This window comes from Aphelocoma coerulescens, chromosome 4 (assembly GCF_041296385.1).
Source record: "Aphelocoma coerulescens isolate FSJ_1873_10779 chromosome 4, UR_Acoe_1.0, whole genome shotgun sequence".
In the NCBI taxonomy this organism is placed as follows: domain Eukaryota; kingdom Metazoa; phylum Chordata; class Aves; order Passeriformes; family Corvidae; genus Aphelocoma; species Aphelocoma coerulescens.
Window position 1 is genome coordinate 57,046,279 of NC_091017.1, and position 14,625 is coordinate 57,060,903.

The window sequence follows — 14,625 nt, forward strand, 5'->3', positions numbered from 1 at the left end:
GTCTTCAGGCTGCTGGGGCTCTCGTGGTTGGTCCCTGCCTGAGCTGTGCTGCAGCTGAGCTGTGCCTGTGTTCTGCTGATCCAGATCCTGACTCACTGGCTTGATGTTCCTGCTGGAACCTGGCCTTGCTCTGTCACCGCAAGCATCCGTGATGAGAAGGGCTGCAGACTGCCCGCCCCAGCGCTGCTGCCTCCCTCGGGCAGTGGGACAGGCCCTGGCTGGCACGGTCCTGCCCTTTCAGTGCTGCTCCTTGTGTGCACGTCTCTGGGGGAAAGTGTAGGGTCAGAGGGGTCCTTGTCATTTTCCAGAAATGCCTTTCCCTGTTCTGAAATCATGTTATGGTACTTCATACTAAGAAAGCTGTGCTTTCCAAGCAAACTTGAAAAATAACTGCTTTACTCCAGTTCCTTTAGGTATTTATATTACATCAATTACAATAATATTAACAGCATAACTCACTACTGCAAATTTATTCTTGGGATATATTGCTGAACCTCTCCCAAAGTTGTAGAAGGTGTACAACTTCAGTTCTATCAGTTCATGGCTCAACATCAGCCAGGCAATAACTTTACTTCCAACATTTTTCATGCCTTTGATAAAGTTGTTTCTGTAGTATTCTTATGTCTGGAAAATTCCAGAAACCCTATGCTAGTACATCCATCTTTCAGTGCTGTGTTCCACTCCACATATTGCCTTGTGCTGTAAATATATCTTTTAATTCACATATAATAATTCTAATGGCTTATGGAAAGCCAAAGCATTTGTATAAAAGAGCGTATTTGCCCACTTCTCTTAAAAATAGATCCAGATTGTATTTGTGGTTACAGCTCAAGGACATCTCCCACAGGAGGAGAAATGGCTGGGAAGTGCCATTACAGAGGAAAATATGTTACTAGCTCTGCTCCATTCTAGAGTCTGAGCTGTGGTGAAACAGAAAGGGGAAGTAAAATTCCGTCATACAGAGAGAATAATCTGTGAAACTACTGCTTCCTTTTAAAAACCAAACAGTATTTTTGCAAAGAATTTTAAAGCTGTGTCTTCTACAATAGAAAATTAACATTGCCTTCCTTCCAAAAGTGAATTTCCATCACGTTTCCATCTCCGATTCCTCCAAAATACAGATACGGGTGTAGAAATGCAAAGTATCTCTTTTCCAGAGAGGTTTCAGTCCTGTTTGCAGGCAACAGAATGCGTGTCACATTTTCAGAAGGTTACTTTGAGTCCTATTTCCTTCTGGAAGTTTTACTCCCTTTTAAAGTCAATTGAGGTTAACTATATAAAATTGAAAATAAAATACTGAAAACCTTCTTTTAAACTGCATTTTTAATTAGTAGTGAATCATTCACCTCCTAGGATCTGGCCTTACTTTATAACCTGGAAATACACAAAAAACCTCTAAGTTTCTCTGAGGTGTAGGTTATTTCTCTACAATAGCTCTACACTATAAACAGAAATTAAGACCCAAAAAAAAAATCTTTTTCTAGCTGACTATTCCCAAGAACTTGAAAATTTTTAATCATGTTAAGTCCAGACTATATGATGAAGTAAACACACTTTATGTAGTCTAAAACAATACATTTAGATTGTGTTCAAGTGACAGTTAAGAAAACAAGTTTTTTTTACAAGAAAGGTTTGCCTAAAGGTTAAAGTAGGTTCTGACAATCTTGAATGGGGTGATTTCACATAAATGAACTGCGATAGAAGACATTTTCTGATTTAGAATATGAAAAAATTTAACTAAAAAAAGTGCATATAGAGCAAGGTATTTGGCTGAGAAAAGTGCTCTTTTGGCTCAAAAAGACTTCTAGCCAGAAGAGACTGTGGCTCCCTGGCTTTCTGTGTAATGTTGGAATTAGGATTTCAGAACATATTCATTCAGGTACAGTAGTTAACTTGGCGCTAAGCCAGGGTTTTCTGTGTATATGTAAGATTCAGAACCCACAAAGATACTCACCTGCAGTGTCCTCCCACTAGTCTTTCCAGTGGTTAACCATCTACACTTGAAAAGACGTGCAGTTTTTTTTCTCTGAATTTCTGTATTCACCTGTAGTGAATTAAACTTAAGAGCTGTATAAGCACTCTTCTAACTGATTAATTCATCTCCCTCCTTTAAGACAAACACACACATCCTCTTGAGGTTTTGATGTTTTTTTTTTTTCCATAACACATTTAATGTCTTCTAACTAGTTTTGGCTAATTCTTACAGCGCTTCTTTCATCCATGTTCCTTAAAACTGTAACTTAGAATCAGGGCTTTGATCTCTGCTCAGTACTATAACAGCTTTTCCCTTGGGATACAGGAGCTCTGCAATTCTACATTTCCAGCCTCTCAGACCCATGGAACCACCCCGCTGCATTTGTGTGTCGTCTCTTTTGCTTGGCTGTCACTATTGCATCCCCTTCTGCTATCACTGAGACTGGGGTCCAGGTGTGTTTCTGTGAACTGCCCTTGTTCATCATGCATTGAGATCTCTGGGGAAATATTCATATATTCAGGCTGATTGCAAAGGAAAAGAGACTGAGTTGTGTCTCTTTACCTGGGTCTTGCCTACAAAGTCATAGAACCATAGACAGGTTTGGGTTGGAAGGGACATTAAAGGTCATCTAGTTCCAACATCCTCACCATGGGCAGGGATGCCTTCCACTAGATCAGGTTACTCAAAGACGCATCCAACCTGGCCTGGAACATGTCCAGTAATGGGGCATCCACAGCTTCTCTGGGCAACCTGTTCCAGTGCCTCACCACCCTCAGAGTAAAGAATTTCTTCCTAACATCTAGTCTAAATGTGCCTCTTTTGATTATAAAACATTACCTCTTGTTCTATCACTACATCTCGAACTATTTCTTTCATACTCTAAGAAGGGCCTTCATCCTCTGCTCATAAATGCAGATATTACCATATTGAATTTTTCCTTCATTGATGGATCCTATTTTCCTTGATCACTTATTGAATCAACAGCCAAATTTACCAGCATTGACTGAATTGTTTTTGTCCTCAGGTCTATGAAAATACAAATAAATGTAAAATCATTCCCAGGAAAATGGGATGGAAGAAAAATAGCCATTGTTGATATTCCCTATTTGCATAGCATGTTGAGATTTGAGATGCTTGTTACTGAGTTGTTAAACCCATTAGTATGTGTCTTCATAATTTTTATCAACTGCATTTATAATTTTGTAAAAATGATACCAGTGCAATTTGACAAGATCAATTTTCCAGGTACCCATGTTGATTAGAAGTAATTACATTATCCTCCTTTAATTGCTTATTTTTTGAAACCCATATCAGACTTTACACAATTACAAGTGTCTTCTTAATACTGACAACATGAGACCTTTGACTAATGACACTTACATTACTTTCCCCATGGTAATGCAAGGGGGTTTTTCCTTCTAAATAATCCAGATACTTGCTTAAATACGTATTAATCCTAAACTGATGTATTAGTGTGAACATAATAGTGAACTGAATTGTGTCTCATGTTTTATTTGGTGAAAGGTTTGACCAGAAGGTTCAGAAATACTTTAGTCTGGTTGTCACTTCCCTAGAAACTTGGGGCTTTTCATATTCAAAAATATTTTTGCAAGATTTTGGTGCATTATACACTTTTTCCTAACAAAGGAATACATTCAAGGCCTTATTTTTCATTCCTGAGCATTCTCTGTGTTTTTCTGTTGGAAGTTTCAATCTGAAAGAGTAGATGACTACATTTTATGTATTTTATGCAGGCACATGTTACGTAAGGAACAAAAGAAGCCCATGAAAGTCCCACAAGGACTACAGCTCAAACCAACCCTTCATGAATGTTTTTAGATACACCTCCCAGAAAAAGCAACTGGCCTTAAAGCAGGGGTGGTATGGAAAGAATGAGGGATGGAAGGAACCTTGATTACCTGTCCTCTCCTATCTTTTTTCCTAAAAATTTAAGATTTATTAAAATTTCAGTATTTGAGTCCATACATAATTTAACATCTTTATGCATTCACTAGCTAGAATATACTTAGAAATTTTTATTTCAGTTTTCTGCAAAGTGTCAGTTCCCTGATAGGTTTTGTCCACAAAATGTAGTCTAGTATACATCTATATGTTTAAAACCAAAAATCATTTATGTTTCCACACCTACATGAGACAGGGAAATATTTTTCTGTCTCTTTTTGTAAGCAGACATCTATTTCTGGCATTCAGAATATCAAAGGCACTCCTGTATAAATAACAATGAAAACCAAATTCATAAATTAAAGATCAAAGTCAACTAGACATTTTTATCTTCTGTGTACTCTCAGAGATTTATTTGGTCCAACAATTATATTGTTTTATTTCCAATTAGTAAAATAGTTTGCAATAGCCTGTGCCCTCTGATATCTCAAGAACAGATACTCAAGTGAATTAATTCTGTTTCTGATTTTGTTTTGCTATAATTTTATTTTAATAATATAATATGATCAGTTGCTCTTTTTTATGACAATCTTTCATTAATTTTAATTAATGAAGTAATAGCATTTTTAATTGTATTTAATTATAAGAAGCTTTTGAACTAAGTGGAAAATCAGTCTAAGGAAAAATGAAAGTCTTTGGAAAGTTCAGAGACTAATTAAAAGACTGGATCTAATACATTTCTTTCCCTAAGTGGTATTGGATTTTATACATTTGTTGTGGTTTAAGCCCAGCTGGCGACTAAGCCCCACGCAGTTGCTCGCTCACTCCCCCGTGGTGAGATGGGGGAGAGAATCATAAGGGTAAAAGTGAGAAAACTTGTGGGCTGAGTGAAATACAGTTTAATAAGGAAAGCAAAGGTTCTGCAGGCAGCAAAGCAAACCAAGGAATTCATTCACTGCTTCCCATGCGTAAGCCGGTGTTCAGCTACCCTCAGGAAAGCAGCACTCCATCGTGTATGATGATGACTTGGGAAGACAATCACCATCATTCTGAATGTCACACCCTCCCTTCTTCTTCCCCCAGGTCTGCAGGCTGAGCTTGACTCCATATGGTATGGAATATCCCTGTGGTCAGACGGGATCAGTTGTCCTGGCTGTGTCATCTACCAGCTTCCCATGCACCCCCAGCCTCCTTGCCAGTGTGGCAGTAGGGGAAACAGGAAAGGCCTTCAGGATGTTCGAGCACCACTCAGCAATAACAAAAAAATCTCTGTATTTTCCACACTGTTTTCAGAACAAATCCAAAACACAGCCCTATAGTAGTGACTGTGAAGGAAATGAGCTCTGCCTCAGCCAAACCCAGCACAACAAGACCTGAAAGGCTTAAATAGATGTAAAACACTTAATATTGAGCCTATAGGTTGATGTTCCCTAATTTTTTTTTTTTTTTTAATCTGAGTTTATTTGAATATATAACTTTGCTCCTGTTCTGGAACACTGGTTTCTTTTTTCTGAACAATCACTTTACTTAATCTGTTTTTTTTTTTAGAGATCAGTGAATATTTAATATCCTTTTCTAAGTAGTTTCTTTCCTTTGGAAGAGTTTCTTGAAAACTGGTAATTTTTTTCTGAGATAGGTTTTAAGTATGTTTAAAGGAATGAAGGGCATCCATACTTCTATCCTGTGATGATCATGGCCAAGCCAGTATTGTTTTAATGATAATTATTTTCTCAAATGAAGAAAACAAGTAGGTTTGGGTTGGGTTATTTTTTTTGGCTTTTTTTTTTTTTTTTTTTTTTTTTTTGATACTGCTGTTCAGGGAATGATTTTCTGGATTTTTATCTGGAAGAAATAAATGTAATAATTTGTATCACCTTCTATTCACTGTGTAAGCACTTTCTTTAGCATTGTAGATATCAGTGAAATTTGAGATACATGTGAACAGGAGCTTGAGTGAAGGGGAAAAATATGTGAATGTTCTAAGATGATGATGCTTAATGATTTTGAACTGAGAATTATATCTATTCATGTTTAAATAGTTATTCACATGTAATTCTTAGTGCTTTAGTGTGATAGGAAATTAGGTTGGTGGCTAAGTTTCTTGCATATAAAGGCAGAATTCCTGTCTGATTGTGGATGCAAAAGACCTAAAATTATATGTAGGAAGCAAAATGTAGAGCATTTTCCAAAGAAAAGGAGCTGTGGGTTAGATCCTCAGCTGCTCTTGGAGCACGGCGATTGATATCAGGTAGGTACATGATCCTAGATAAAAGGCCCTATCTGATAACTGAGTGGTTCTATGTTCTCTCAAATATTATTTTGAAAGTTTTAATTTTTCAATTAGTTGTTTTTAGAAGATGGTGGGGAGGGGTGTTAATCTTTCTAAATTCTGAATCCAGAATAGCACATCAATCTGGGATGCTACCAGAAGGGAAAATGAAATCTATGCCTGCTAAAATGTTTTGTATAGAAAAGAGAGCTATTTAGTGATTAAGAGCTTATTTTTCTTATTTTTTCTCTGCAAAACTTATAAAGGGAAATTGACTGGTAGGAAGAAAGGAAATATTTATTGAACTTTTGCAATGGCTGTTACAATCCAATACTTCAGTTCAAGCTGAACTGTATATTACTGAATAACCTTGAACCATCTTTAATGATCCTCCCTATGTACCTTGAACATCCTTTGAGGGAAGTGGCAGAACAAGGAGGATCCATTCCCACACCAAGTGTTTGAACACTCTACACAGATGCAAGACTGCTCCTGAGGAGTCATAGTGGTTCATGCATCTTATTAAGTTCAACTGAAGTACAAAATGAATTGAACTGGCCAAGTGACTGCATTGTGCCATGGAAAAACATCTGTATGTCAATGATAATGTTAAATTTTCATACATGTAGAAGTAGGCATTCTAGTGTATCACTTAAGAAGTAACAGAAGGTTGAGATGCTCAGTGAATATTTTCCAATGCCAGTCTGGGTACCCAGGGTAACTGGGATAGTGTTGGGAGATCAGAAGTGTTCAAAGAGTATTTCCATTTATACTAGAGATTATGGGTAATCAGTTCTTCAGCCATGAACTTTAGTTTTAATAGCAGTGGTGGGAAGTTAAGAGCAAAAATGTAGGAAGAGATATTATACGTGGATGGGGCTGCCATTTAGAGAAATGTTTCTCACTGCAGTTTTCAGGAAAGATGCTGTGTTTACAAAAAGAAAATTCCAGGAAGAAGGAATTTGCTTCAGAAGTACAGCATTTCTAATCTACAGCAATGTCATATGATGACCGGCTTAGAAAGGTCTGCCATATAAACATGTATGTTTAAATGGAGCTTTCAGCTAGCTTTTGAGACTGGCTTGAACAAGAGAATTTGAAGATATGCAAAGTGAGGCTAAAGTCATTGTTACCATCAGAAAGAGGCAGAATTAGACTTGCTCATGGAATTTTCCATAAAGCAGGTTCTTTTCTGCATGAACAAGGAAACTTATTACTCCAGCTGCTTTGTTCATTTCTCTCAAGAGAAGACTTTTCAGATTTCAGAATAAAAATTCAGTAGAATTGCTCACTTTAGATAAGATTTGAAATTTAAAAGCCTTCCTTTCAATGCTCAAAAATTAAAATAGGAATAAATATATATACATATTTAAATTTTTATTCCTATTCCCCCTGTTCTTAGAATTTTGCCCTTCCTTTTTTTCACAACTGTAAAAGTCATTCATTGAATTATGTCATTCATAAATTTTATCAATCATTGAATTATTACCCTTTTCTAAGGTAATTTTTTTATTCTGATGTCATGCTTATAACCTTTTCTGTCTTGATGTCATGTTCTATTTTTAGAGTGTATTCTTTATCATGTATAATAGTCCTTAATAGAATTTGATCCTTTATTGTTTTCTCCTCTTGTTCCCTGTCACATTCCATTTTTTTTGTCATCTTAGTTTGTATTTATGTTCCTTTAGTTTCCTTCTTGCCTTAAGGATTTTCTCCAAGTTGATTATTAGCCCTTAGGCTGTCCATTTATTCCTGGTGATTCTCTTTATCTGAGCCTTCCTAAACATTAACTCGCTGTCTAGCTTTACTTTAACACTCTACAGCAGAAGCTTCTTGCTCCACTTTAATTCCAGTTATTTTTTTACATGGTAGCTTAGTATACTTATATTTTGTGACAAGCATTCAAGCCAAAAGATGACAAAGCTAAGATTTTACTGTCAGCCTTTACTCTGTTCTTTTAAAGTATATCCAGTATTATGCAAACATGGTGTGCAAAACCATACTGTCATTTCTGTACTGGTTCAGTCTGTACTGGTGAAGTAAAATGAAGACAAAATGTTTAAGAAATAAAAAAAATTGTTTGATGCAGATGTTGTGGACACTTCTGATAGCATGGCAGATCTCAGAATAACAGAATGGATACAGCTGGAATTGTGAGTCATCTCATCCAGCCCCCCTACTCAAGCAGGGTCATCCCAGAGCACAAGGCACAGGATTGTGTCCAGGTGGTTTTAAATATCTCCAGTGAGGGAGAGTCCACAGCCTCTCCGGGCAATCTGATCCAGTGCTCGGTCACCTGAACAGTAAAGTCCTCCGCATACTCAGGTGGAACTTCCTGTGCATCAGCTTCTGCCCATTGCCTCCTGTCCTATTGCCTGGCACCACTGAGCAGAGCCTGACTCCATCCTCTCGACACCCCCTTTCAGATACTGACGTCTCAGTCATCTCTTCTCCAGGCTGAACAGGCCCATCTCTCTCACCCTTTCCCCATAAGAGAGATGCTTCTGTCCCTTAATAATGTTCATGCTGGAACTGCTACAGGAACTCCACACATCTCTCGTACTGATGAGCCCAGGACTGGACACAGCACTCCAGATGTGCCTAACCAGGCGTGAGTAGAGGGTCAGGATCACTTTCCTCAATCTGCTGGAAATGCTCTTTCTAATACTCAACATTGGTATATTCCATGAGTAGTATCCTACTTCCCTGAGGGAAATGTTTAATTGAATGATATTTTCCTGGCTGTGTAAGAGGATGCAGAAAATAAATATAGTTGCGCTTTGTTCTTTGAGTTTTTAAACCTTTAGGTTCATAAGTTGACTTTTTTTAAACTCAGAAATATCAGACAAGCAGCATAGGACCACTGTCCGTAGCTCTGATTTGACAGGAGCCATAATTCGTTGCTCCAGGAAAGAATTGCTGTGGCATGCTGTGAGGACATATTTTCCTAAAGCAAAGCTGTTAGGGGTACAGCTTATGCTCTGAAGTGTGGCCAAACCATGTTCTAGGCTATTTCATTTCACCCTAATATAACTCTGGAGGATGTTCACATTTATGTGGACATTTTAGGCTTGTGGAGCTTCACTATTGTCTGTGTCAGTCTTATTGTGACAATTACAGTTCTTACTACATCTAGTGCCGTGAATACATAAAAAAAATAAAAATGCTTCTTTACTACTTCAGAAACTAAATTTTTCTCGTTTCTAAGAAACATTATGGGATTGCAAATAAATATGATTCACCTGGCTGTCCCAGGCACATAAAATTTGCCTGGGTTCCCAGTTATTGTCACAGACTGAGATCACACTCCAGAGCATTGTCACTCCTGTAAACATTACGCTTGGATGGAAAAAGAGCGATAGAAATGAGCACTTGTTCGCCAAGTACAAGGTGTCTTCAGTGCATTGGAAAATGAAATTCCAGATTCTCTAAATCTTAATCTTCTCAGATAATAGTGGGGTTTGTTTTGTTCTAGTTCTAAGACAAGTCACGAAACTGCTCTCTTGTTTTACAGATTTACAGTTGCTGTAATTCTGCCTGTCTAGTGAGAATTAAAGAGGTTTTGTAGAATTTGAGATTAATCAAAAACTGCTGGTTAAATTGCAAATGTAGAAGTTGCAAAAAATAAATTTGGCTGCAATCCCATCATAGTTTTGAGTATAGTAAAAGAAAGACTGCAATAGATTTTGAAGCATTAATTAGGAGCACAAAAATAAGTCAAAATTGTAATTCAGCATACTACAAAAAATATTAACAGGGTAAAAATTACCAGAATAAGTAATCTACTTTGGTTTACAAGCTTGTTTGAAAGATTTTCCTTGAACCTTTATGTCTTAGAGGTTACATGCTAAACAAATTCTTTAGAGAATAGAGGCGAACTGCATGCTTTAATGGATTATTTCTTGTATTTTAAAGTTTAAAATTCTCATGGCAGATAAATTCACCTCCTTCCAGATTTTTATGGTAACTTATTGTACATCTATGTTTTTTCTTCTTGTATTTAATTTTATAATAAGAAGCTCTCTTGTAGCACATGGGTGGACTTAGAGGCCTGTGGAGACAAAATTTTTTTAAATTCCTTGCTGCATTGGAGTAATATCATGGAAAAGAGGAAAAATAAATAAATACCTTCCATCCCATGGTATGCTATAATTATTTTTTAAAATTTGTTTTAAAAATATTATAATAAAATAAACATATTTGAAGCATCTCATGAAAGCATATTCTCAATGCATTTTTGTCTGTTACATGTAATCTCGATTCTCCCTGATTAAAGCATCTAGAAGACTGAAATAAATTGTCTGTTACGGAATCAGCATTTTATCTGGTGTCACTAAGAGATTCTGTTCCATTTCATACCAAACAGTGGCTGAATCTTAGCATAAGTAGGAGCAATTTATAAGATACATTCCCACCATTACATAAAATGAAAAAAAATTAAAACTCAAATACTTTTGGGTTTGTCGTCTAACAACAATCATCCTTGTCTCTACTGGGGATAGCATGTATATGGTACTATAATTACATTCTGTCCTCCCTCCACTACAGATATTTCTAGATTATGTTCTCTGACCATGGGTGATAAAAAGTCTTATCTTCTTCTAAACAATCTCCCCTTATTGAACATATTCTACTGCTGAGTGTAACACTGGACCACTTCCATAAGAAACATCTGAATTTTTTTCCATTTCTAATATTTAGGCCTGTACCAAACCTCTTAGAACTGAAGCAACATTAGTCAATCATGCAAGCACTTTCCAATATTAATTAATTTAAAAGTGATCTAGTTCCTTATATTTAAATTAATCTTCTAGCTTTTTTTAATATTTAAAATTTTCAGACTAATATTGTATATAACCTAATTTTTGAATACAATTGTTGCTCATTTATCAATTTTTAGGTAGCAGAATGTCTGTTTACTGAACGAGTCCTTGCATCCCAGACATACTAGTTTATCATCATCAGGGACTAACATCACAAATTTATGTGCTGAGTTAAAAAAATCTGAAAAGCTATAGCAGTAGAAGAATAAGCTAGAGGTCACTGTCTACAAAATTTGGTTTCAGATTTTAAAACCGCAGTTCTGAGGCTACTAAAGATAGAGGATTTTGAAATAATTTCTTATAATAGGAAAGAAGTTACCTCCTTGTCCTTTAATTATCAGGGTGTTTTTAATGGATATTTACCTCACCCAAGCCATATAGAAATATCTAATGAGTTTTATGGGCTTTGGAAGAAGACTGTTTCCATTCCTGACCAGAATTATGAATATAAAAATAAGTTGTTAAAATGTTTCTGTCGTTCAGAAACAGTTGACAGAAATGGATCAATCGTCATGGAAAAAAATTGTGTCACCTAATCCAAACGTGATCAGTTAAAGAATGCATGTGCCTGTCCCTTTGGATGTAGAAGTAATAACATTTTTTTCCTGCTCCTTACATTTCTACACAAACCTGCTAACCTTAGTTCTGACACAGATTTTTTTGCATCCTTTACCCCAGAGTTTAGCCTTGGTCCTGACATGGCTAAGTAGAGATAAAGAAAACATTTTTCAGGTAATACTGATGTTCCAAGAGGCCCATCAGGAATGCTGTTAAGAAGGCATTCAAGGAAAAGGTGAAATTGGAATGATGTTATCTGTACTATCAGTTTCTATAGTATTTGTGGAACAATAGTTCAAACCCATTTTAGTGATGAAAAGTAGCTAAAGTAGAAATTATTGGATGGAAATATAAACAGCTACACAGTGGGAAACAACAAAATCATGCACATCAGATATGTCACAGTCTGTTTAGAATAAAGTGAAAATTTACAGCTACTGTAAATTTAAACTATGGAAAAAACCACTAATGTAAATGTAAACATTGCATCCAAACACTTGTAATTGAAACACTTATGCCCTGTATTCCAATTAGCTAAAAATCTCTTTTTTCTAGTTTTTTTCCTCCAGAAGTAATATTTAAATTGATATGGAAAAATAATCTGTAGTACAGAGAATCATAATTTTTCTACTATTTGAATGAACTACAGATGCTAATCTATACATTGAAAATAAAAAAGATATTTTATCTAAAACAGATTTTTATGTTTCTGAAAAAGGAGCAATGGGTTAAAATATTACCCCAGCTAAATCTATTCAACATAAAATGGCTAGAAGAGCTTTGACAAGCTCATTAAAATTAATATGAACATTTCAATGGGACCGACTGGCTGTCATAAATTATTCAGGGAAAGTAATTATGCTGTTCAACAAAGCATGCATTTTTTTTTTTTTTTAATTAAAATACAAGCAAAATTTTAACTAGTAGCTAATTTCCATTTCACCCTGAATTACTAGTTTTATCTTCTAGGGGTTCCATAACAAAATCAGTTACAGTAAACACACCCTGAATTACGGCATCGTAGATCAGTGAACTTTATTGCCTTGGGTATCCATGGTTACCAGTCACTGAAGAAGAAAAGAGAGAAAGATTTGACAGCAGTTTATTGTCAGCCAGGAAACCACAAATCAGGTTGATTTTATGCCTTTTTTTAGACAAGAACTGAGGCTACTGGCTGTCGGGTTTAGGTGTGTTTATGTGTGTCTGTCCATGTACACAGTATGTAGTGTGATAAGGAGTGGCAGAAACCTGCTTGCAAAAGGAGGTGGATTGAGAAACCAGTATAAAGGATATGTTAATAATTCCTGTCCAGTTTGTATCAGTTTGTATGATCTAGGAACACAAAAATGTGCAAACAGTGCCTCTCCTTGTGCCTTCAGTTCTCCACTGTTGAAGACTGCTGTTATAAAACCTTTCATGAACTTTAAAAACTGCATTTTAAAATGCTTGTAGTATTTACTCCTTTTAATCCTTCTGGAAGATTGTGGTATCTAGGGAAGTACTTCTAATTCCCCATCTGTATCGGTTTATGCTCTGCAACCAGTAGAGTATTTATCTAATTGAATATAACTTTACAAATTTTCCTTTTTTTTTCTGGCTAGACAAAACTTTTTTAGTTTCCTTTGAAGAACCTTTCTCCTTTTCCCTGCTCTTTTACTTTTTCCATCGCTGTAGAAGGACTCAGCAAAAATTTGGTACTTTAAGTTCACTCTGAAGATTCATGAACAGAGCCATGCACCATGCTGCAGAGGATGTCTCTTCAACCTTTTCTAGACTGGCAATGACAGCTTGCTGTCCCTCTTAGAAATATTTTATGAGTATTTACTGGGATTTTATTTATATTTGAATGGCAGTGATGAGAAAAATGTGAAGTTCTTGATTAAAACTCACAGTACTGGTACTGTATGTAACCAACGAATTAAAAAAATTCCCAGGCAAGGCCTAAGGGCAAAAAAAAATGAATAGAAATGGTTGAGTAAACCCACAGTAGCTTTGCTGACTTTACATGTTGAGTCAATGTACCTTGTCTTCCTTCTTTAGTTCCAAGCTATTCAGCTGTGTGCACACCTCTTGGTAACGTTTGCTTCTGGAACATTTTGGAAAATGTTTATGCAGTTTAAAAAAAAGTAGCAGGATGCTTTCACTGTTTTACCTCCAGCCTGACAAAAAGTCTAGACTTTTAGGAGTTTCTTTGTGTGTAAACAGAGATGAGCTTAAGTATTCTCCATTTAAATTTAGTTTTATAAGTATCGTAAAATCAGTTATTTTATCAGCTTAATTTATTTCTTTGCAAATATTCCCAGTACACTTCCAGATTTTTTGTAGCATCTTGCTTTCTATGAGAAATGACATTTCATCAAAATTTCATAAGAGAAATTCAGAGAACATAAATTGGCTCTCTTCATTAGTAATTATTCACTTACCTCAAAGATGTTTCCTAGTTTCTTAATATCTTTGGAAGTATGTAGAACAATCAGGTCTTCTGATTTTGTTACAAGTTTCTTCACTTTAAAATAATTTCCTCTTCCTTTCTAGAAATAGAATACTCAAAAATATTTTTACACATTTGATTCTCTATCACTTCAAACTTTTTTTATTCCTTCAACCCTTTTTTATTCCTTTCCTTAATTCTTCAGGCATGGATATTGATTTTAACAAAACATTAGGGTTAATAGAAAGCAAACATTCCTGTTTCTGACTGCATAATATCTGCATCTTAAATGACTTGCACTCCCTCACCTCAAAATACTCTAAAATGGGGTAACTCATTAAGAGACAAGTGAATAATGCACAGTCTTTCAGGAGTTTCTCTTTCACTGTCTTAGTAAAACGACTTTTTATGTATTGATTTTAGGTCTGAAAATACAGAAAATAGTGTCTTTGTGGAAGCTCTTCTGTGATATCTGCTGGCTGAATCGGCACTTGCACTGTGAAACTGTCATGTAGTAATAATAATACTGGCTGGAATCCTTCCAGTTTTATTAAGCTCTTTCGGTTTCTGATAAATAATTAGGCTGCTCTGGCCATAATCTGACAAAAGGCCAAAATTAAAATGAGCGATTACATTTCTGGAAGTCATACTATCAAAACTGGACTTC